General features: G+C 41.7%; 1 protein-coding gene across 38 annotated transcripts in view; it reads right to left on the reverse strand.

Moving 5' to 3' along the window:
* PTK2 (protein tyrosine kinase 2) overlaps nucleotides 1-21,859 on the reverse strand; it is a 344,711-nt gene that overhangs the window by 288,297 nt on the left and 34,555 nt on the right. For 27 of the 38 annotated variants that reach the window (XM_032246884.1, XM_032246894.1, XM_032246876.1 and 24 more), the window contains exon 2: nucleotides 10,528-10,625. The exons of the other annotated variants lie outside the window; for them this stretch is intronic. The gene's annotated coding sequence lies outside the window, so the exon portion shown is untranslated. The remainder of the gene's footprint in view (nucleotides 1-10,527; nucleotides 10,626-21,859) is intronic. 38 annotated transcript variants of the gene reach the window in all.

Consider the following 21,859-nt stretch of genomic DNA (forward strand, 5'->3'; position numbering starts at 1 on the left):
TGTGTGTGTGTGTGTGTGTGTGTGTGTGTGTGTGTGTGTACACATACATACATAAAATCTAACAAGGTAACACAACACAGGCAGCTTTTCAAGTCACCAAAATCATTTTTACTACCTAGAATGCCCTTCCCTCAACTACAGTTTCTCCTTTACACACTTCCCCAGGAAGAAATCATCTCCATTCCTCTGTCCTTCCCATCAGTGTTTTCAATCAGTATTTTCTAGTCATCTGTCTGACCTGTTCTCCCTTTATTTTTGCGAGTACTACAGGTTTCTCTACCTTTGTACTATTTACAGCAGGTCTAGAGAGCTACCTCTCTAGACTGAAGCAGGGACTAGGAGAAGGAAAGCTCCAGGAGGAGTATGTCTAGAAGGTGAAGACAAAATGAATACACTTGACTGCAAGGAAACTGACTTACAGAGCTGTTAGAGTGGGAAAACTTAGTCAGACCTAAGAATATTAAGCAAAAAAGGGGGACAACTGCAATTTTCAGTCCAAGAAAACAAGAAAAACAAAGCTGGGCAAGAACTGTAGCCATACTACTCTAATTGGCTCAATACTGATTATGTTTAAAAGTCAAAATAATTAAAAACCAAAATAAGGAGCTCAACAAAAACTGTTCCAGAACTACATGAGGAAGATTGGGAGAGGAAAGAACACATAAGAGAGAGAAAATCCCTACCTACCATGTCAGGAATTCAGCATATAACATTTTCTAAAATTGATGCAGCAATGATTAGTACACAAACACTATTAGGAAACAAGGATGTAAATCCTAAAATCAACACCTAAAACAGATGATTTCAGTTACCTCTGGGAAGCAGATGGAGGAACAACAGGAGCCTGTGGCTTCCTGCAGGAATACACCCATCTCCTTTGTATTTAGCTCAAATTTCACTTTTGCAATGGGGCTTATTATGACTACCCTATTTAGATCTCAAATTCACTCATACTATGGCATTACCTTTTTCTCACCTTCTCATACATTACATAATGTACTTTTTTTTTATTATGTTATTTTTTATTATCTGCTTCCCTACTCTATACAGACTCTGTTTGGCCTACTGATTTATCTACCTAAAGCAATTAGAACCATGCTGAGCACTTAGAAGATCAACAAACATTTCCTGAATTGTAAAGTCATAGTTTAAACCAATCTTTTACCAGTATTACCAACTCCCATTGTCCTTTCAATAAACATTAGGCCTGGAAAAAATCCATTTCATGATTCAATACAAATATTAAGACAACTTATACCAGAATATACCTGGCTGAGAACACCAGACAAAAATGTCATTAACTTAAAAAATTGGTACATTCTAATTTAATTGTCACCAATCTCAGTTGAACCACAACACTCTTAGACCAGCTTCCTCTATCCCTGCTTGGCTGTCTCTCCTTCTTCATACCCCTATTTCAAACTTCCTCCACTATCATCAAATCTCCAACCCTAGCATTGCTTCTTCCACTCATTCTTAGGAGATGACCTCAAACTTTAGAGAAATACAGAGGCATTATAAAAGAACTATTTCAACTGTCCCCACATCATCTTGCTACAAACAACGTCTCAATAAATATTTGTTCAATAAATGAGGAAACAGAAGAAAAGAAAAGTAAAATGTTTTGCTCAAAGTTCCACAGTTAAAAGTGGCAGCAGCAAAGTCTGAACTCAGGCTCATCTAACTCAAAAACTAGCCACACAGCAAACTAACATCACTCCACCACTGAAAATCCTTACCCTCCAAAACAACATGCCACCCCACCTCCTAAAATCCTCAGGAGTTTCAAGTTCAAGGTGGTAATGAGTTTTAGTCCTGCAAAGACTTCAATGAAACTTAAGTGCGCAAGTTTAAAAAAAAAAAAAAAGGTAAATAAGAGAAAGGAAAGAGTCATCAAAAGACGAAAATTAAGCAAATATCTAGCTATTAAAGAGGAGCTAGATGTACAGTGACGTGTAAAACAGGGACAAAACTCAAGTGAATCTTGACAAGGCTTTGGGATTGGCCATGAAGTATTGGTGAAGTCTGACATTAATAGCCAGGGGTGAAAACAGAGGGCTTAACTGACTGGTTGTGCCTACGCTAACTTGGCATTTACCCTCAGACAAAAAAATTAAAAATATTTTTAAAATCCCAAGAGGCTATTTCTCTAGAAAATAAAGCAAAGGTTTTTGGCATAGGTGTTAACATCCTTATGTAAAACTCCCCTTTGTTATTTAGGAGCCCACAGACTAAAAGCACTATGAAGCAAAGTACTTCAGTTCTGAATTCCCATTAGGGGCTAAATCTAACTCAGAAAAGTAGCTAGTCCTGCTTTCTTATACTCTTATAGACAACAAAGGATGGCCAAATATACAGGGAACACCACCTTCATGAAAAAGAAATAAATACCAACATAAACAAAGATAAAAACTGACCTTGGAACAAAGCTAAGCTGGGAAAGCTCAAGAAAACTTAAAATACACAAGTAAAATGCCTCTAAGCTCATCTGGAAAAACCTGTGAATCCTTCAAACTATAACAGGTTCTCATGAAAAAGAGACTGAAAATGACAAGATGATTCCTAAAATTAAAAACAATAAACTACTTTCAGAGTTCAACCCGTGAGCAGTCCCCAGAACACTTGGTTGGAGTTGCAGATAAAATGCACATGTGAAAAGCCCAGACAACATGAAAATAATAACAAAAACATAAAATATGAGGCAAGACAGGGAGACATGCTGGAATTGGAGGGCAAGGGTCAACATTTAGGGCAATACTATCTTTATCTTACAAAGGAATCAAGATATTGACATGAATCAATAACCCAAGCAAAGGAAAGATACTGTTAAATTACAAGAGACTTCTAAAAGAAAAGTACACATATAAACTATTTAACAATAAGTAATTCAGGAAGATATATAGGGAATAACATAAATAAGTTAAACCTTTATATCCCGAATCAGAAAATCAACAGGTCATTTAAAACAGAGAAGTCACAAATGATAAAGTTTAACATACAGTACAGTCAGCCATCCATGTCACCGGGTTCCACATCCAGATTCAACCAACTATGGATCTCAAATATTTGAGGAAAAAGAGTCAATGGTTGCATCTATACTGAGCATGTACTGATGGTTTTCTTGTCATTATTCCCTAAATAATACAGTATAACAACTATTTGCAAAGAATTCACATTGTATAAGGCATTTTAAGTAATCTAGAGATGATTTAAAGTAGTTGACCCTTGAACAACATGAATATGAATGGTGCAGGTCCACTTATAGATGTATTTTTTTCAATAATACTTACAGTGAGTGTGCCTGCCTCTCCTGCCTCCTCTTCCACCTTTGCCACCCCTGAGACAGCAAGACCAACCCCTCTTTTTCCTCTTCCTCCTCAGCCTACTCAACACGAAGACAATGAGAATGAAGATCTTTATGATGATCCACTTCCATTTAATGAATAAGTATATTTTATCTTCCTTATGATTTTCTTAATATTCTCTTTTCTCTAGCTTACTCTATTGTAAAAATACAGTATATAATACATATAACAGGCAGGAAGAGGTGGCTCACGCCTATAATCCCGGCACTTTGGGAGGCCGAGGCAGGTGGATCACGAGGTCAGGAGCTCGAGACCAGCCTGACCAACATGGTGAAAACCTGTCTCTACTAAAAATACAAAAATTAGCTGGGCATGGTGGCACACACCTGTAATCCTAGCTACTTGGGAGGCTGAGGCAGGAGAATTGCCTGAACCCGGGAGGCGGAGGTTGCAGTGAGACAAGATCATGCTACTGCACTCCAGCCTGGGTGACAAAGTAAGACTTCGTCTCAAAAAAGTTAATAAATACATATAACACACAAAACATATGTTAATCAACTGTTTATGTTCTCAATAAGGCTTCCAGTCTACACTATCGATAGCAGTGGCAGCCTGTCTGGAGAGGCTGCTACAAAGACACAGGCTTCAGTGGGGCCAGCAGGAGCAGGGATCAGGGAACAGGCAGGAGCCCCAGCCCTACGGAGTTGGCGGGGCAGGAGCCCCACACTCCTGGGTATAGCTGCAGCCTCCCAGACTCGGCTCCAGACCTGGGCATCCCTGTGCATTTAGGGGTCCGGGAAGCCCCCTTGCCCTCACAAGCTCTTGGCCTCCCCCCAGCATCTCATGCCCACTCCGGGGCAGACCTAAGTTGTGACTGAGCCCAGGTCTGTCACAACGTGGCCGAATGTGTGCGTGCTCAAGGCAGTACTCACACACCAGCCCCCTGCCGTCTTGGTCCCCTCCAGACTTTGGGCACTGACAAGCATGGGACAGAGGCCAACAGGGAGCTAAGGGTGCCTCAGTATGGCCGTGCAGGCACACCTAGTCACAAACAGGCTGGGTGCCATGGATGGCATGTTGACGGTGGGAGAAGGCAGAAAGGCTCCTGGGTAGAAAGGGGCAGGTACCCCATGAAATTCCACCTTCAAGCCAGGGACAGCCTTGAATTCTGGGGGGCCAGGCCACCAGTTTCAGGTGGAGTCCACGGCCTGGAGTGAGAACTTATAATGCTTTTTCCAGGTCCACCCGTTGCCCAATCGATTATGCACTTCCACCTTCTGAGCCCACAAAAACCCCAGTCTCAGCCAGACTTACACAGATGTTAGGAATACCAGCCGCGGGAAGCAGCTACCCACTTTGGGTCTCTTCAACTCACCAGAACAACCTGCCTGTGGAAAGGCGCTACTTACCCACTGTGGATCTCCTCTCTGCTGAGATCTGGACACTCATTGGGATGACCTGCCTATGGAAAGGAGCTACCCACTTCAGGTCTCCTGAGAGCTGTTCTATCACTCAATAAAGCTCCTCTCCACCTTGCTCACCCTCCAGTTGTCCATGTACCTCATTCTTCCTGGACATGGGATAAGAGCTCTGGACCTGCAGAATGGTGGGACTGAAAGAGCTATAACACAAACAGGGCTGAAACATGGCCTCCTGCTGGCCATGTTGCGGACGACAAGAAGAGAAGAGTTGCAGCCCTTCAGGGACCCCAAACCTAGGGGCTCCCCAAGCGAGGGCTATGACACCCTCTTTGGAGCTCTGCAGTTCCTGGCATCTCCAGTCTTCTGGGCGCCACCTCGTTCCCCTCATCCAGATGCAGGTACGCACAGCAGAAGCTGTATGCAGTACATCTGGGACAGTTGCAGCCTCGCACAGAACCGGCACGTGTCAGTGCCTGAAGCTGCCTGCCCTGCAGCAACAGCCAGCTGTGCACAGTGGCCAGTCCCTATGCTCCTCACAAGCCCACAGACCCCCTTGCCGCTCTGCACCTGGCTCACCTTTGGCAGGTGTGGGATCCAGGCTGGCAGTCCAAGCCAAGTGCAGCATGCCAAGCCAAGTGGGCAGAGCAAGCCCAGTGGGCATGAGCAATACTCAGGCAGAAGGTGCCACCAGCTACAGTGATTTCTGGCTGGTGAAGCGATACACCCAAGGATCCTCTGACATTATTATAAGTTTGGGTTAGTCAAAAGTTATACACAAATTTTCAACTGCAAAGGGGCTGGATATCCCTCACCCCCACACTGTTCAGGGATTAAATGTTTATGGGAGGACATGCATAGGTTTTTATGCAAATATTACACCATTTTATATAAGAGACAGGTTCCATATATTTTGGTATCCCGGGAGGATCCTGGAACCAATCGCCTACAGATACGAAGGGACCACTACATATTATATTGGAGGTAACTATCAGAAATCTAAAATGAAGAATGGTTACAAAGGACAACTATGGAGAATGGAACTAAGGGTTATGGAGGCTGGGAAAATTGTTGCCTTTCATCATAATGTTATCTATTCTATCTCCTTTTTACTTATATAAATAAAAAACAGACTTTAGTTCTCCCCCACTAACCTTAGCATAAAACATACACTCCCTAACATGGTTTAGAAACCCTTCACAATCAGGGCACTTCTTATCTTCCAGCTTCATCTTTAAACATTCTTCCTCCACAGTCATTGCTCTATCTATAGAAAGTTGCATTCAAACACCCCTTAACACCAAGCTTTGTTGCCTCAGAGCCTTTGAACATGACGTTTCTTCTGCCCATCTTCTGGACAGCAAGCCAGTGAATGCTTATTCTTCAGAGCTCCACATGGATATCATATCCCCTGGGAAGCTCTTCTTGACCAATCTGGGTTATATGGCCTTCCTATGAACACTCCCAGGGCATTTCATATATGCTTTCATCATGGCACTAACTAGCCTACATTAAATATCTGTAACCTCCCTTCCCCCAAGAAAAAGAAAAAGTAGATTTCATGAGAACAAGTATCACGCCCAGTTTGATTAAATGGGAAAGTCTTAGGGCCTAGTAGAGTGCCTGGCATTCAAGACACTTAAAAAATATTTTTTTGAGTCAACACTCCCAGAACCTCAGAGTCCAATCTATCTCAGCTGTGCTCATCTGCCCTTATGATAAAAAAAGATGCTTTTATTCACAAATATGGGATTTTGTAGAAGGGTCTCAGAGAGGTCTTCCTTTCTGTCCACCATCTTCCCGCACCATATTAACCCTAAAAAGTATCTCCATATATATCCCAGCAACTCAATTCCTCCCAAACTTTCCTTGCCTTGCCTAGAATTCTGGTTCTAAAATACCTCCACCCCAAATTTCTTTTTTTGAGATGGAGTCTTACTCTATCACCAGGAGTGCAGTGGTGTGATCTCGGCTCACTGCAACCTCTACCTCCCGGGTAAGAACAATTCTCCTTCCTCAGCCTCCTGAGTAGTTAGAACTACAAGTATGTGTCACCACATGCAGCTAATTTTTGATTTTTAGTAGAGACGGCATTTCACCAAGTTGGCCAGGAAGGTCGCGATCTCCTGACCTTGTGATCCGTCCACCTCGGTCTCCCAAATGTTGGATTACAGGCGTGAGTCACCATGCCCAACCTCCACCCCAAATTTCTGTCTTCCAATGCGTCGTTTCAAAACAAAGAAAGGACCAAGAACCAACTCTGCCAAAGCTAGCTGCTTCAGAACCAGATCCATACTGCAGGAGCTAAAATGGCCCAAGGGACTAATGAATGGGAACTCAGTGAAATAAGGGACCTATGTCTCAGCATTACATCACGAAATTCAATGGATTGGAATCCAGACTTACACATATGGCCTGGCCATCTGTCCAGAATTTTTGGGGGGGCAGGAATTACAGGAACACTGGTTATCAAGTTATTTTCCTGGGTATATATATTTTCAAATGCCTTTAAACAGACAAACCAGGATGGGTAGATTTTGTCCTATAGCTAAAAAGTTTCCATGAGGCTAGGAGTAGTGTCTCACGCCTATAATCCCAGCACTCTGGAAGGCCGAGGTAGGAGAATCACTTGAAGCCAGGAGTTTGAAACCAGCTTGGGAAACAAAGCGAGACTCATCTCTACAAAAAAAATTTTTTAATTAGCTGGGCATGGTAGCATGTGCACATAGTCCTAGTACTTGGGAGGCTGAAATGGGAGAATCATTTGAGCCCAGCAGTTCAGTGAGCTATGATCGCACCACTGCATTCCAGCCTGGGTGACGAAGCAAGACTCTATCTATAAAGAAACATTAAAAAAAAATTTTTTTTTTAAGTTCCAATGAGCCAGTGGGCTGGCTCTTGGGTCACAATGAGCTGGTTTCTCATCTCACCTCTCCTTAGCCTTTTGTTTCCCAGCACATTACACTAAGAATAAAAGTTTTGTATTTCTGCTACGAAACTGTCTCGTGCTATATACCAAGAAGAAATATTTTTACAGCTAATATTGCTGAAAAGTTACATTTGGTATTCTTTCTTTTGCTCATATCTACTAAGGAAAGAGAACTTATTTTGTGACAAGCATTAAATAGTTCTAATTCAGCATTTAGTTAAAGTTGACTGCAGGTTAAGCAGAGATGAAATAACGAAAACTGCTCTCACACACAGACTCACACCCAAATAAATAGAATGCACTGTTATAGCAAGAAAGGTGCAACATAGACAGGGGGAGGGGAATAAGGGGACACATACAGAGGGGCTGTGACCTTCTCACACTGTAACATAATCACATCTGGCACAGCACAAAGCACAGAAACGGCTCCTCTCCTTTAGCCTATAAAGGACAGGAGAACACAGAGCCAAGATTTCTAGGCCTTGCAAAGAAATGGCAATTGTGTGACATAATTTCCCTTCCTGATACCTAGAAATAGAAGTACATTTGGGAGAAAAAAAAGAACAAAGAAAGAAGCAAACTGACACTCATATGGAAATAAAAAAAAGAATCCTGGGCCCTTACTCCAAAAACACTTGCCAAAGCCAAATTCAATATAGCTCTAAAGTATCATGAATTCTGACTCCATGAAGTCCAAATTTATCAGATATCTACTATAACAATATAAAGCAAGATGCCTACAAGAGATTTATGAATATTCTACCAACACATCTGTCCTCAATTTACCACCAGACCTAGAAGAAAGAGCAATGTTTGGAAACAAGACAAAGTAAGATTACCCTCGATTGTATAATTTCTCAACTGTAAAACATGGCACCAAGATCTCCAAGCTACAAACTGACAAATTACAAGTAACAGAATCTCTCTAGGGCTCTGTTTTCTGCTTATTAAAATGAGAAGAATAGCACCAAATAATCATTGGTAACAATTTTGAGTGTTGAACACCTTACAAGTATCTCACAGCATCTTCATAGTAATCCCATAAGGGAGATTCTATAATAATCCCCTCTGTCAGATTAAAAACAATAGTTTTCAATAGATTAAATAATTTAAGATTAAGGAGTTAGAAAATATAATATACAGCTAAATCAATACCTGAATCTAAATCCCATGAGAATAAAGATACAGCTATACTCACTTATCTGCAGGGGATATACTCCTAGACCCCCAGCCAAATCAGTATCTGAATCCAAAGCCCATGAGAATAAGACACAGCTATACTCACTTATCTGCAGGGGATATATTCCTAGACACCCCCGGTAGATGCCTGAAACTAGGGACTGTACTTACCGCTATATATACTACGTTTTTCCTATACATACATACCTACAAGAAGGTTAATTTATAAATTAGGCACTATAAGAGATTAACAAGAATAACATAATAAAACAGAACAATTTTAACAATATGCCAGCATCACAACTACCCCTCTGTTTGGGGGCCATGATGAAATCAACTCAGCATTACCTGAACACACGCACTAACATTCCTTGACAGCTAACCTGCATAGATGGCTACTAAGTGACCAACAGGTGGATAGCATACACAGTGTGGTGGATATGCTGGACAAAGGGACAATTCACATCACAGGTAAGACAGGACAGGGTGGGACAGATCAGGATGCACAAGATTTCATCAGGCTGCTCAGAATGGTGCACAATTTAAAACTTATAAATTGTTTATTTCTGGAATCTTCTATTTAATATTTTCGGACTGCAGCTAACACTGGGTAACTGAAACTACAAAAAGCAAACCACAGACTGGGGGGAGGGGACTACTGAACCAGTCAAGAGCACACACTGTGAAGCCAGACTGAGTCTGAATCCCAGCTTTGCCATTTACTAACTTAGTCATCTTTTTTTTGAGACAGGGTCTTGCTCTGTCACTCAGGCTGGAGTATAGTGGTGTGATCCTAGCTCGCTGCAGCCTCAAATTCCTGTGATCCAGGCATGTATCATCACACCTGGCAATTTTTGTTTTTGGCTTTTTGTTTCAGAGACACAAGGTCTTGCTATGTTACCCAGGCTGGTCTCGAAATTTTTTATTATTATTATTTTTTTTTTTTAGCCAAAGTCTTGCTCTGTCACCCAGGTTGGAGTGCAATGGCACAATCTCGGCCTCAGTGTAACCTCCACCTCCCCCTGGGTTCAGGCAATTTTCCTGCCTCAGCCTCCCAAGTTGCTGGGATTACAATAGCTGGGTGTACCACCGTCTGGCTAATTTTTGTGTTTTTAGTGGATATGTGGTTTCACCATGTTGGCCAGGCTGGTCTCGAACTCCAGACCTCAAGTGATCCACCTGCCTCAGCCCCGCAAAGTGCTGCGATCACAGGCATGAGCCACCACGCCCACCCACTTGGTCTCAAACTCCTGAGCACAAGTGATCCTCCTGCTCAGCCTCCCAAAGTGCTGGGATTACAAGCATGAGCCACTGTATCTGGCCCTACCTTAGTAACCTTTAACGTCAATGTATTTTGGTATATGCAAATGTGAAATAGGGAAGAACAGTAAACCTTACTTATAAAGTTATTGTGAGGATTCAATTAGTAATTGTAGTTCAGAGTGTTTATAATGTACCAGACACTATTCTAAGTTATTATCAACCATTATTATACTGTCTACCTGTCTCAGAAAAAAATATATAAAGTATCTACACATAGTAGGAACAAAAAACAATTTCTATTTCTTCCCTCAGCTACCCTGCAAAATCAGCTACCTTTTGTTCATTTCTATTGTACATCAAAGAGACACTAAGACAGGCGAAAGAAAAAACCAAAAATCTCAAGACACCAGTGTAGCAAGAGAATTATACTCACAGTTCAGAAGGCCACAATAACTCTGAAGAAATCAAATGACAATTTTAAAAAAATAATTCTAGTTTATCTTTCCTCTTTCCATTGCAGTCAAAGAGAACCTGAAAGACAAGAATATATATGTAACCACCATTATTTCACCGTTTTTTTTCAAAGCTATAATTGCACTGTACACCTTACAGTCAGCTTCTTCACTGCTTACCATACATACTGTACTGGACCTAAGAATAACAACTTTGGCAAAGCCTTGTCTTCAAACCCATATTTCAGAAGAAAGAAATATAAATAAGAACTATTAAAACATCAACAAGCATAATTAATCTGACATAAAGTTAGCTAACAAATTCAGAGGAAGACAGCAAACAATATACACATCTATTTCCCTCCCACTAAAATTAAACGAAAGAAATAGATAGGGTTTGGCTGTGTTCCCCACTCAAATCTTGAATTGTAGCTCCCATAATTCCCATGTGTTGTGGGAGGGACCTGGTGGGAGGTAACTGAATCACGGAGGCAGGTCTTTCCTGTGCTGTTCTCATGAGGGTGAATAAGTCTCACAAGATCTGAGGGTTCTATAAAGGGGAGTTCCCCTGCACACACTCTCTCTTGCCTGTTGCCATGTAAGACGTGTCTTGCTTTCCCTTTGCTTTCTGCCATGATTGTGAGGCCTCCCCAGCCATGTGGAACTGTGAAGTCAATTAAACCTCTCTCCTTTATAAATTACCCATTCCTGGGTATGTCTTTATTAGCAGTGGGAGAATAAACTAATACAGACATATTAAAAAGACAAATTTAAAAACCAAACCCACAGGACAGGGAGAAATGAAAGAAAAAGTAACAGAATTTTTGAAGCTGTAAGAAAAGCCTCTAACACTGAAGACAGAAACCAAACAAAGAAAACAGAAAAACGTGGAGGAAACAAACTATAAAAGATTGGAGGCATAGCAAGTGACTCAGCAGGCCCAATGCAGCCAGAGCAAGCCAGCAGCCAGAAACACTAAGAAACAATTCCATTTCCACAGCCATGTCAGGAGAGGGTTCAGAACTGGCAGCACTAAATGCAGACAGAACAGAGGGTAAAGAAGGTGGAGGCATAAAGGATGATGGAGGCTGGGTAAAGACTATCTACGATGCAGCCAAAGCCTCAGCACCATGCCTTCACAGGACTCCCCAACCAGAACAGAAGACTGGGGGTTCGTTCTCTGGAAAAATGAGAGTATCCTTAGACAGAAGTCACCCTGCCCAACTACAAAACAGAGGTTGATCTAGTCACTGAACACAGATTTCAGCTCCTCCACCACCCCCTATGCACTCTGCTTCCAAACTTCATGTACGCAGGTCTTTACCTTACAGGAATCTGATAAGCCTAAGAAGAAAGATCTAAAGATACCAACACTGGGGATTTCCCAAAAAATGTGCCACCCAGAAAATCCTGATGCAAATGTCAAAGTCAAAAGACCGAACCCACCTACTAAAGCTTCCAAAGAATTTTTTGATTCACCACAAGGAAATTAATACCAGACATGTACGAAAATCCTGTAACACAAAAGACGGAGACCAACACAGGAGGGAAAAAGGAATAAAAACCCACTTGGAGGAAACAACACAACACATAACTCATTTTTTGGTTTGTTTTTGAGACTAAGTCTCTCTCTGTCGCCCAGCTGGAGTGCAATGGCGCAATCTCGGCTCACTGCAACCTCCGCCTCCTGGGTTCAAGCAATTCTCCTGCCTCATCCTCCCGAGTTGCTGGGACTATAGGCATGCACAACCATGTCCAGCTAATTTTAGTACTTTTAGTAAAGACAGGGTTTCACTATGTTGGCCAGGCTGGTCTTCAACTCCTGACCTCAAGTGATCTGCCCGCCTCAGCCTCCCAAAGTGCTGGGATTTCAGGCGTGAGTCGCCACGCCTGGCCCCTACTCATGTGTTTTAGTGAAGTTGAGGAAAACAGACCTACTGTGTGCCAGTTGTATAAAAGTCTAGCACATGATTATGTACAGTACATAATACTTGATAATAAACAACTCTGTCACTGGTTTATTTAGTACACACTTTTAATCACCATTGTAGAGTGTACACTTTCTACTTATTTAAAAACGACAGCTGTAAAATGGCTTAGGCAGGTCCTTCAGGAGGTATTCCAGAAGGCACTGTTAACCTAGGAGATGACAGCTCCATGTGTGTTATTGTCCCTAAAGACTTCCCAGTGAGACAAGATACAAAAGTAGAAGATACTGACATTGATGATCCTGACCTTGTGTGGATCTAGCCTAATGTGTGTATTTGTGTATTCATCATTTTTAACAAAAGTTTAAAAACAATAAATTAAATTTTTTTTTAATATAGAAAAGCCCATAGAATATGGATATAAAGAAAATATTGCCTAGGTGCGGTGCCTCACTCCTATCATCCTGACACTTTGGGAGGCCAAGGGAGGGAGTCCAGAAGTTTGAGACCAGCCTGGGCAACATGGTAAAACTCTTTGTCTACAAAAAAAAAAAAAGAAAGAAAGAAAAGAAAAAATTAGCTGGGCATGGTGGCACATGCCTGTAGTCCCAGATACTTGGGAGGCTCAGGTGGGAGGATCACTGGAACCTGGGAAGGGAAGGCTGCAGTGAGCTGAAATAGTAAGAGAGACCCCGTATTAAGAAATTTAAAAAAATTTTTACAGCTGTACAATGTGTTTCTGTTGTAAGCTAAGTGTTATTACAAAACAGAAAAAAGTTTAAAAACATTTAAAGTTTATAAAGTTGTAAGCTACAGTTAATTTATTATTGAAGAAAAATATTTTTTATAAACTTAGTGTAGCCTAAGTGTACTGTGTTTATAAAATCTACAGTAGTGTACAGTGATAATCTAGGCCTTCACACTCACTCACTGATTCACTCAGAGCAGCTTCCAGTCCTGCAAGCTCCATTCCAATCATGCATGTCAGTGCCCTACACAGGTACACCATTTTTAATCTTTTATATCATATTCTTATTGCACCTTTTCTATGTTTAGATACAAACATACTTACCACTGTGTTACAACTGCCTACGATGTACTATTTCACAGTCTAGGAGCAAGACGCTGCACCATATAGCCCAGGCATGCAGCAGGCGACCATCTAGATTTGCTGAGTACAGTCTATGATGTTTATACAATAATGAAATCACCTAACGCATTTCCTGTCAAGTGACTCATATATAAAAATCAAAAACAGAATTACAAAAAGAAAGACAAATCCACACAGTGAAGGCCAGGTACAGTGGCTCATGCCTGTAATCCCAGCACTTTGGGATGCCGAGGCGGATGGATCACCTGAGGGTCAGGAGTTCGAGAACAGCCTGACCAACATGGAGAAACCCCATCTCTCTCTTTTTTTTTTTTTTTTTAAAGAGAGGGTCTTGCTATGCTGCCCAGGCTGGAGTGCGGTGGCTATTCACAGGTATGATCCCACTACAGATCAGCAAGGGAGTTTTGACCTGCTCTGTTTCCGACCTGGGCCGGTTCACCCCCTCCTTAGGCAGCCTGGTGGTCCCCCACGCACGGGAGGTCACCATATTGATGCTGAACTTAGTACGGACACCCACTCAGTATAGCGCACTACAGCCCAGAACTCCTGGGCTCAAGCGATCCCCCCACCTCAGCCTCCCGAGTAGCTGGGACTATAGGCATGCACCACCACAGCCAGCGATAAACCCCATCTCTATGAAAAATACAAAATTAGCAGGGCGCGGTGGTGCATGCCTATAATCCCAGCTACTCAGGAGGATGAGGCAGGAGCAACGCTTGAACCCGGGAGGCGGAGATTGCAGTGAGGCAAGATTGTGCCACTGCACTCCAGTATAGGGAACAAGAGCAAAACTCCATCTCAATTTTTTAAAAATCCACATAGTGATAGATTTTAGTACAACTCTCATGAAATAGCAGTTGAATTCTCTTTTCCATCATGGTAATGAGTCAACTATCTTTTTCTTGACATTTTACGCATTTTTTATGCAAACTCTGTTAGAACTATGATTTACCAATATCTTCTCCCACTCTGTAATTTGCCTTTTACAGTCCTAATGATTTTTTTTTTTTTTTTTACCCAAGCCAGAGTACAGGTGTGATCATGCATCATTGCAGCATCAACCTCCTGGATTCAAGCAATCCTCCTGTCTCAGCCTCCTGAGTAACTGGGACTATAGGTGAGGTGTACCACCATGCCCAGTTAACTTCTTTTTTAAATTTTTTTGAAGAGACAGGGTCCCACTATGTTCCCCAGGCTGGTCTCAAACTCCTGAGCTCAAGTAATCCTCCTGCCATGGCCTCCCAAAGTGCTGGAATTACAAGAGCCACCATGCCCAGCCTAATAATGTCTTTGGAGGAATACCATGTCCTGACTTTAGTGTAGCACAATTCATCAATTTTTCCTTTATGGTTGCTTTCTGTGTCCAGAGATAAGATGTTATCCTTCATTATCCTCTAAAACTATCCTCTCCAACACAGTACCTACTAGCCACGTGCTAAGGAGCACTTGAAACGTAACTAGGCCAAACCGAGACATAAGTGTAAAATGCACAATGAATTGCTAAAACTACACTATCCCTGCCCCCCCAAAATAAAATAGACTCATAATTTTTAAATTACTTGCACATTAAAATGTCTTTGAGTATTACTGGGTTGAATACAATATATTATTCATTTATCTATGTCTTTTTCCTATTTAAATTTAGCTTCTAAAATTTAAAATCACACGTGGCTCACATTGCATTTCTATTAAACACCACTGTTATATCAGCTTTTTTTTTTTTTTTTTTTCTTTTGAGACGGAGTTTCGCTCTTGTTACCCAGGCTGGAGTGCAATGGCGCGATCTCGGCTCACCGCAACCTCCGCCTCCTGGGTTCAGGCAATTCTCCTGCCTCAGCCTCCTTAGTAGCTGGGATTACAGGCACGTGCCACCATACCCAGCTAATTTTTTGTATTTTTTTAGTAGAAATGGGGTTTCACCATGTTGACCAGGATGGTCTCGATCTCTTGACCTCGTGATCCACCCGCCTCGGCCTCCCAAAGTGCTGGGATTACAGGCTTGAGCCACCGCGCCCGGCCTATACCAGCTTTTTTATTTAATCTTTTCATATCTGTAAATCCATTTAAAATTAGTTTTTATTTATTGTGTGAAGAAAATTATTATTTTTCCCCATATGGATACCCACATAACCCAGCACCATTTATTGAAAAAATATCTCTTCCCTGTTGCTCTACAATGTCAATTTGTCACAGATCAATTGTCACAAAAGAATATATACAGTATAATTCTATTCCTATAAAGTTTAAAACTATATAAAAGTTAATCCTAATGTTTAGAGACATATAATAGGGAGTAAAATTATTTTTTAATGGAAATAACTGTCGGAAAGGGAGTAAAAGGCTCTGGCAATCATTTTTAATGTGAATGTGGTTACATGCATATATATTTTTTAAACAAAAGTAGTGTAAGAGTGACCTATTTCCCTTGGAAATGACAGACTTTTATATATAATCTATATAATTTTATCTGCATTTTTGATTTTCAAAAAGATACATGAGTATCACTGGGACAGAAAGAAGGCCTACATGGATCTTTAAAAATCCTACCTGTGGACCACATACAGTGGCTCATGCCTATAATCCTAGTACTTTGGTAGGCCAAGGTGGGAGGACTGCTTGAGCCCAGGGGTTCCAAGACCAGCCTGTGCAACATAGAGAGACTCTCCCTTGCCTGATCCCCATGACCCTCCTTCTCCAACAAAAAATAAAATAAATTAGCTGGGCATGGTGGCACATGCCTTTGGTCCTAGCTACTTGAAAGGCTGAGTTGGGAGGATCTACTTGAGCCTTGGAGGTCAAGGCTGCAATGAGCCTGGTCACACTACTGCACTCCAGCCTGGGCAAACAGTAAGAACCTGTCTCAATAAAAAGAAAAAAAAAAATACAACAACAACAACAAGGAAAGCCTACCTGTGGTTATCCCTGGGAGATGCAATTTACCAGTAGTTATTTTTTGTACAGTATTTTTAATGTTCTACATTTAACATGTATTAGAAGGGAAAAAACACATTGCAAATGTCATTTTAAACTTTTTTTTTTGAGACAGTCTCACTCTGTCACCCAGGCTGGAGTATAGTGGCATGATCTTAGCTCACTACAACCTCCACCTCCCAGCTTCAAGCAATTCTCCTGCCTCAGCCTCCTGAGTAGCAGGAATTACAGCCACGTGCCATCATGCCCAGCTAATTTCTGTATTTTTAGTAGGGACAGAGTTTCACCATGTTGGCCAGGGTGGTCTCGAATTCCTGTCCTCAAGTGATCCGCTCACCTCAGCCTTCCAAAGTGTTGGGATTACAGGCATGAGCCACCACGCCCAACCCATTTCAAACCTTAAAAAAAAAAAATAAGTAGTCAAGGAAAGATGAACCAGAATGGATCCATCAATGGTTTTACACCAGCCTACAAAGAAACAAAGCATGATCTCATAGTGAATGACTACAGGTAAACTATCAAAATTGTTCAGTGCCACATACAGAATCAACACTTTACAAATCTTGTATTTAAAGTACTTTAGAGGCTGGACACGGTGGCTCATGCTTGTAATTCCAGCACTTTGGGAGGCTGAGGCAGGTGGATCACCTGAGGTCAGGAGTTCAAGACCAGCCTGATCAACATGGTGAAACCCTGTCTCTACTAAAAATACAAAATGAGCCAGGCGTGGTGGCACATGCCTGTAATCCCAGCTACTCAGGAGGCTGAGGCAGGAGAGCTACTTGAACTCAGGAGGTGGAAGTTACAGTGAGCTGAGATCACGCCATTGTACTCCAGCCTAAGCAACATGAATGACACTTTGTCTCAAAAATAAATAAATAAATTAATTAATTAAAGTACTTTATAGATAAAGAACATTTTTCTTGGAACTCTAAAGTTAGAAAAGCATTAGATATATAGGAAGGACCTGTGAAGTCAGGTTCAAGAAACCTGAATTCCAGCTCTAGCTCTATCACTGGAGCAAGTTTGGGTACTGTGAGCAATTTATTCATGCCCTTTACATTTATTTACCTTGAAGACAGGCAAATAACTATACTACACTTTGCTTAGCTGATATATGGTATCAAACAGCCAACTACATAGCCACACAATTTTTTATTACATTTGCTATTTTCAAGAAATGTATCTAATCCTAAAAATAACTCAGCAACCATACCAAATCTCCAGATAAAACTTCAAATTCTAAATGCAAAGTTTCCTTTAAGGTTTGGTACTACAAATCAGTCTCACCAAGTTAGTACTTAAAGCTCACCTGACAAAAAGTACTTATCGTACACATTTTTAAAAAGGCAATGATTTAAGCCCAGTAAGGAAATTTTAGATAAAAGAAAGCAAAGGTTTCTTTTACAGGTTTAATTCTTTTAAAGATTTCATTTAGAGGTTTACAGTGGTGATATTTTAGGAAAACCTCCTCCTCTTTTCCAATGTATTGAGTTAGCATCTTTAAACTCAAAATATCTGGGCCTGGTATAATCCCAGGCAGAGACAGGCAAGGTTCAAGACCAGCCTGGCCAACATGGCAAAACCCTGTCTCTACTAAAAAGAAAATACAAAACTTAGCCAGGCAGCTACTTGGGAGACAGAGACGGGAAACGCTTGAACCAGGGAGGTGGAGGCTGCAGTGAGCTGAGATCACACTCTGCACTCCAGCCTGGGCAACAGAGCAAGACTCTGTCTCAGAAAAAGAAAAAGAAAAGAAATCATGTGGTTATTTTTATTCATTTCAACAAATTCTTGCTATTTTATGTGGCACTGAAGACAGCAGTTCCATAGCAAAGATCTAAAGAAAACTGTGTACAAACCTCCAGCAATGCCAAAAGCTACATTGGCCTACTGTGCCTCCAACACACACACATACTCTGCAAGGAGCCTGAGGGGCCTCCTGTATAGCACATACAGCTCCAGCATACTCTCTAGTCATCACACCTATAATCCCAGCACTTTGGAAGGCCAAAGCGGGCAGATCACCTGAAGTTAGCAGTTCAAGACCAGCCTGGCCAACATGGCAAAACCCCATCTCTACTAAAAAATACAAAAATTAGCCAGGCATGGTGGCAGGCACCTGTAATCCCAGCTACACGGGAGGCTGAGGCAGAGAGAACTGCTTGAACCCGGACCTGGGAGGCAGAGGCTGCAGTGAGCTGAGATTGTGCCACTGCACTTCAGCCTGGGCAACAGAACTAGACTCTGTCTCCTCAAAAAAAAAAAAAAAAAAAAAAAAGAAACACACAAAGAACTGAAATTGAGACAGGTTAAAAGCTTGCAGGCACTAACTGTTAGTGCTATCAAAGTCCATGGACACATTTCTGTCCTTAGCTTACTTACCGTACACAAAATACAGAATATCCACCCTCCTTTCGCAGCATTTGTGACACTCCTCTCTCATGGCAATCCTACAAACTTCCTGGCCCTTGTAGGTCCCCCCAGCCTACCTAGGCTTCCTCTGCTTGCCCTTTAAGTGCCTCCTGGGGACTCTGTTCTTTGTATTAAGTATTCCATTTGCAGTGCAATGGCAGCCACAGACAATATATAAACAATTTAAATGCATCCCAATAAATGTGTATTTACAAAAGCAGATTTGTTCCATGTGCTATAGTTTCCTGAGCCCTGTACACAGACCACTGATATCAATATGCACAAGTCCTAAGGCCTTGCCTCCCCCTCCAACAGAGCCTACATATGTTCTTTCTCCTATACGTACCCTATAACAATGAACAGCTTATAATAGCACCACCTCCTCTTAACTAATTCTTTCCACGAGCTATTCTCTATGCTAAGAGTCTTAGGAGTACTCAGTCCTCAAAACAACCTCTCAAGGAATTATTCCTGTTACACATTTCAGGAAGTTCAGATTTAAGTTATCTCACTTTCCAAAGTCACATGATAATAAAAAGCCAAGCTAAGAATCAAATTCAGGTGTCTGACCCCAAAAATCCTGCCCTTAACCATGACCAGTTCCCAATCTAGCTCTTCCATCACATTGATCTCTCATCCCTAAGATCCCTGCTCTCCAACCCCGTGGTCATCGATTTAGTTCAAGTTATAGTGTTGCAAAAGCAAAACAAAACCTCCTAACTGATCTACTTTATTATAGTGCCCCCTTCGATTCAACTTCTTCACCAGTACCTGAGTGACCTTTCCTAAAACAAAAATTACGTTAACCACTCAAAAGTCTTCAAAACTCTCATTACTTTCAGGGATATTAGAAATTCTTTGCTTTGAAAAGCAATTTTCCAACTCTGTTCCTCATTCTACCGACATTTATCTGAGGCATCAAAGCATACCTTCTAAGCTTCTACTTCTTCCTCGCAGTATTTCTCACCCCCATCCATCCCATTCCAACCAGAATATTCCAGGAGGAACAGGGAAGAGGAGAACTTGAAGGGATCAGGTGGTTTGGAGGCAGAAGGAGAGAGAGAGAGTAAACAGAACCATACCACTAGCTTCCTATCTCATTTTCCATCACTTGCTCATTCCCTTTTCTATGGTAGGGTCATACTGAACAACCTCAACTTCCCTTAATGTGTCATGCTATTTCTTACAAACAAGGCTTTACTTATGCCAATCCTTCTGTCTGGAAGGTTCTTCCCTTCCCCAACCCACCTTACTTCTAAACATCCTTCAAAGCTCAGTTCAAGTGTAACCAAAAAATCTGCTTTCCATGACACTCCTCCCACCCAAGATGATGCGGATGCACTACCCTATGCATGAATGTTTCTACCACAGGATTCAGCTCACTGAACTATAATCAATAATTTACCTCTGTTTTTTAAGAGACAGGATCTTGTTCTACCTTCCAGGCTGGAATGCAGAGGAGAGGCTAGCTCACTGTAACCTTGGACACCTGAGCTCAAGCAATCTTCCCACCTGAGCCTCCCTCAGCCACACCATCATGCCCAGCTAATTTCTTTTTTTCTTTTTTTTCTGGAGATAGGGTCTCACTCTGTCACCCAAGCTGGAATGCAGTGGCACGATCATAGCTCACCGCAGCCTCAACCTCCCAGGCTCATATGATTCTCCTACATTAGTCTCCCAAAGTAGCTGGGACCACAGGTCTGCACCACCCCCAGTTAATTTTTTTTTTTGGTAGAGACAGGAGTCTCAATATATTGCCTAGACTGGTCTCAAACTCCTGGGCTCAAGCAATCCACCGGCCTTGGCCTCTCTTGGCCTCCTAAAGTGCTAGGATCACAGGCATGTGCCACTGTGAACATTTCTCATTTAACTATCACTTTTCAGAACCAAGTATAATGCTTGCTATAACAGTATATGCAAATGCAAAGGTTTTTTCATTTATTCATGTTCAAAGACCTACTATACATGCCTGGCATCATTCTAGAAAATGAAAATTCAAAGACACTCACACCTTCTTTGCCCTTAACGAGTTTCAACTACATATTCTTTACCCCCAAGAAAACAAGTATTTATCCTCTATCTTCTTTCTCTCCAAAAGATAGAAGTTCACCAATGGCTTACAGAATTTTGATGGTCCTGCTATCACAAATGGATATGGAACCTAAGACCTAATAATGCTTTTTTGACACTGCATGCATCATGTAATATGAAGAGTGTTAGCCTAGGCATTAGGAAACCTGACTTCTATTGTTTAGGAAAACAACACTATTACTTTTAAAGAAAATCCAAACTCTTTATTATAACCCTTACTGGTCAAGACAAGTCTAACTCTCTAGTCTAATGTCTCCCAGTACTGTCTCTTATGAATCCTACACTCTGGCAAAACTAAACTGGTGTCAGTTTACAAAGCAACTTGTACTCTCGCTCACATCTCTATGCCATCTGTTGCTCCTTCCACCTTGATCTTCTTCCCATGGCTAAACTGGATGTACATATGTGGTGAGAGCTGCTCTGTCTCCCCCCAGGTTAGATGCCCTTCTCCTGCACTCCATAGCATTTCTTCACTCAATATAGGTTATTTATTGAGTGACTGACACAAGCCATGCATTGCACAAGGTATTGGACACACACAGCACTGAACAAGAGACATAGCCCTACCCCAAAGGAATCTTGCGGTGAAGCTTACTAGAGTGGCCATTAAAATTTTGCCGTTTCTGTCAGTCTCTTCCTCCTCCAAGTAAACAAGATTCTAGGCCAGATGCAGTGGCTCATGCCAGTCATCCCAGCACTTTGGGAGGCCGAGGAAAGTGGATCACCTGAGGGCGAGTTTGAGACCAGCCTGGCCAACATGGCAAAACTCAGTCTCTATTAAAAACACAAAAATTAGCCAGGCATAGCGGCACACGCCTATAATCCCAGCTTACTAGA

Source organism: Sapajus apella, unplaced genomic scaffold (genome assembly GCF_009761245.1).
Source record: "Sapajus apella isolate SASKATOON/1434 unplaced genomic scaffold, GSC_monkey_1.0 scaffold3, whole genome shotgun sequence".
Lineage (NCBI taxonomy): Eukaryota > Metazoa > Chordata > Mammalia > Primates > Cebidae > Sapajus > Sapajus apella.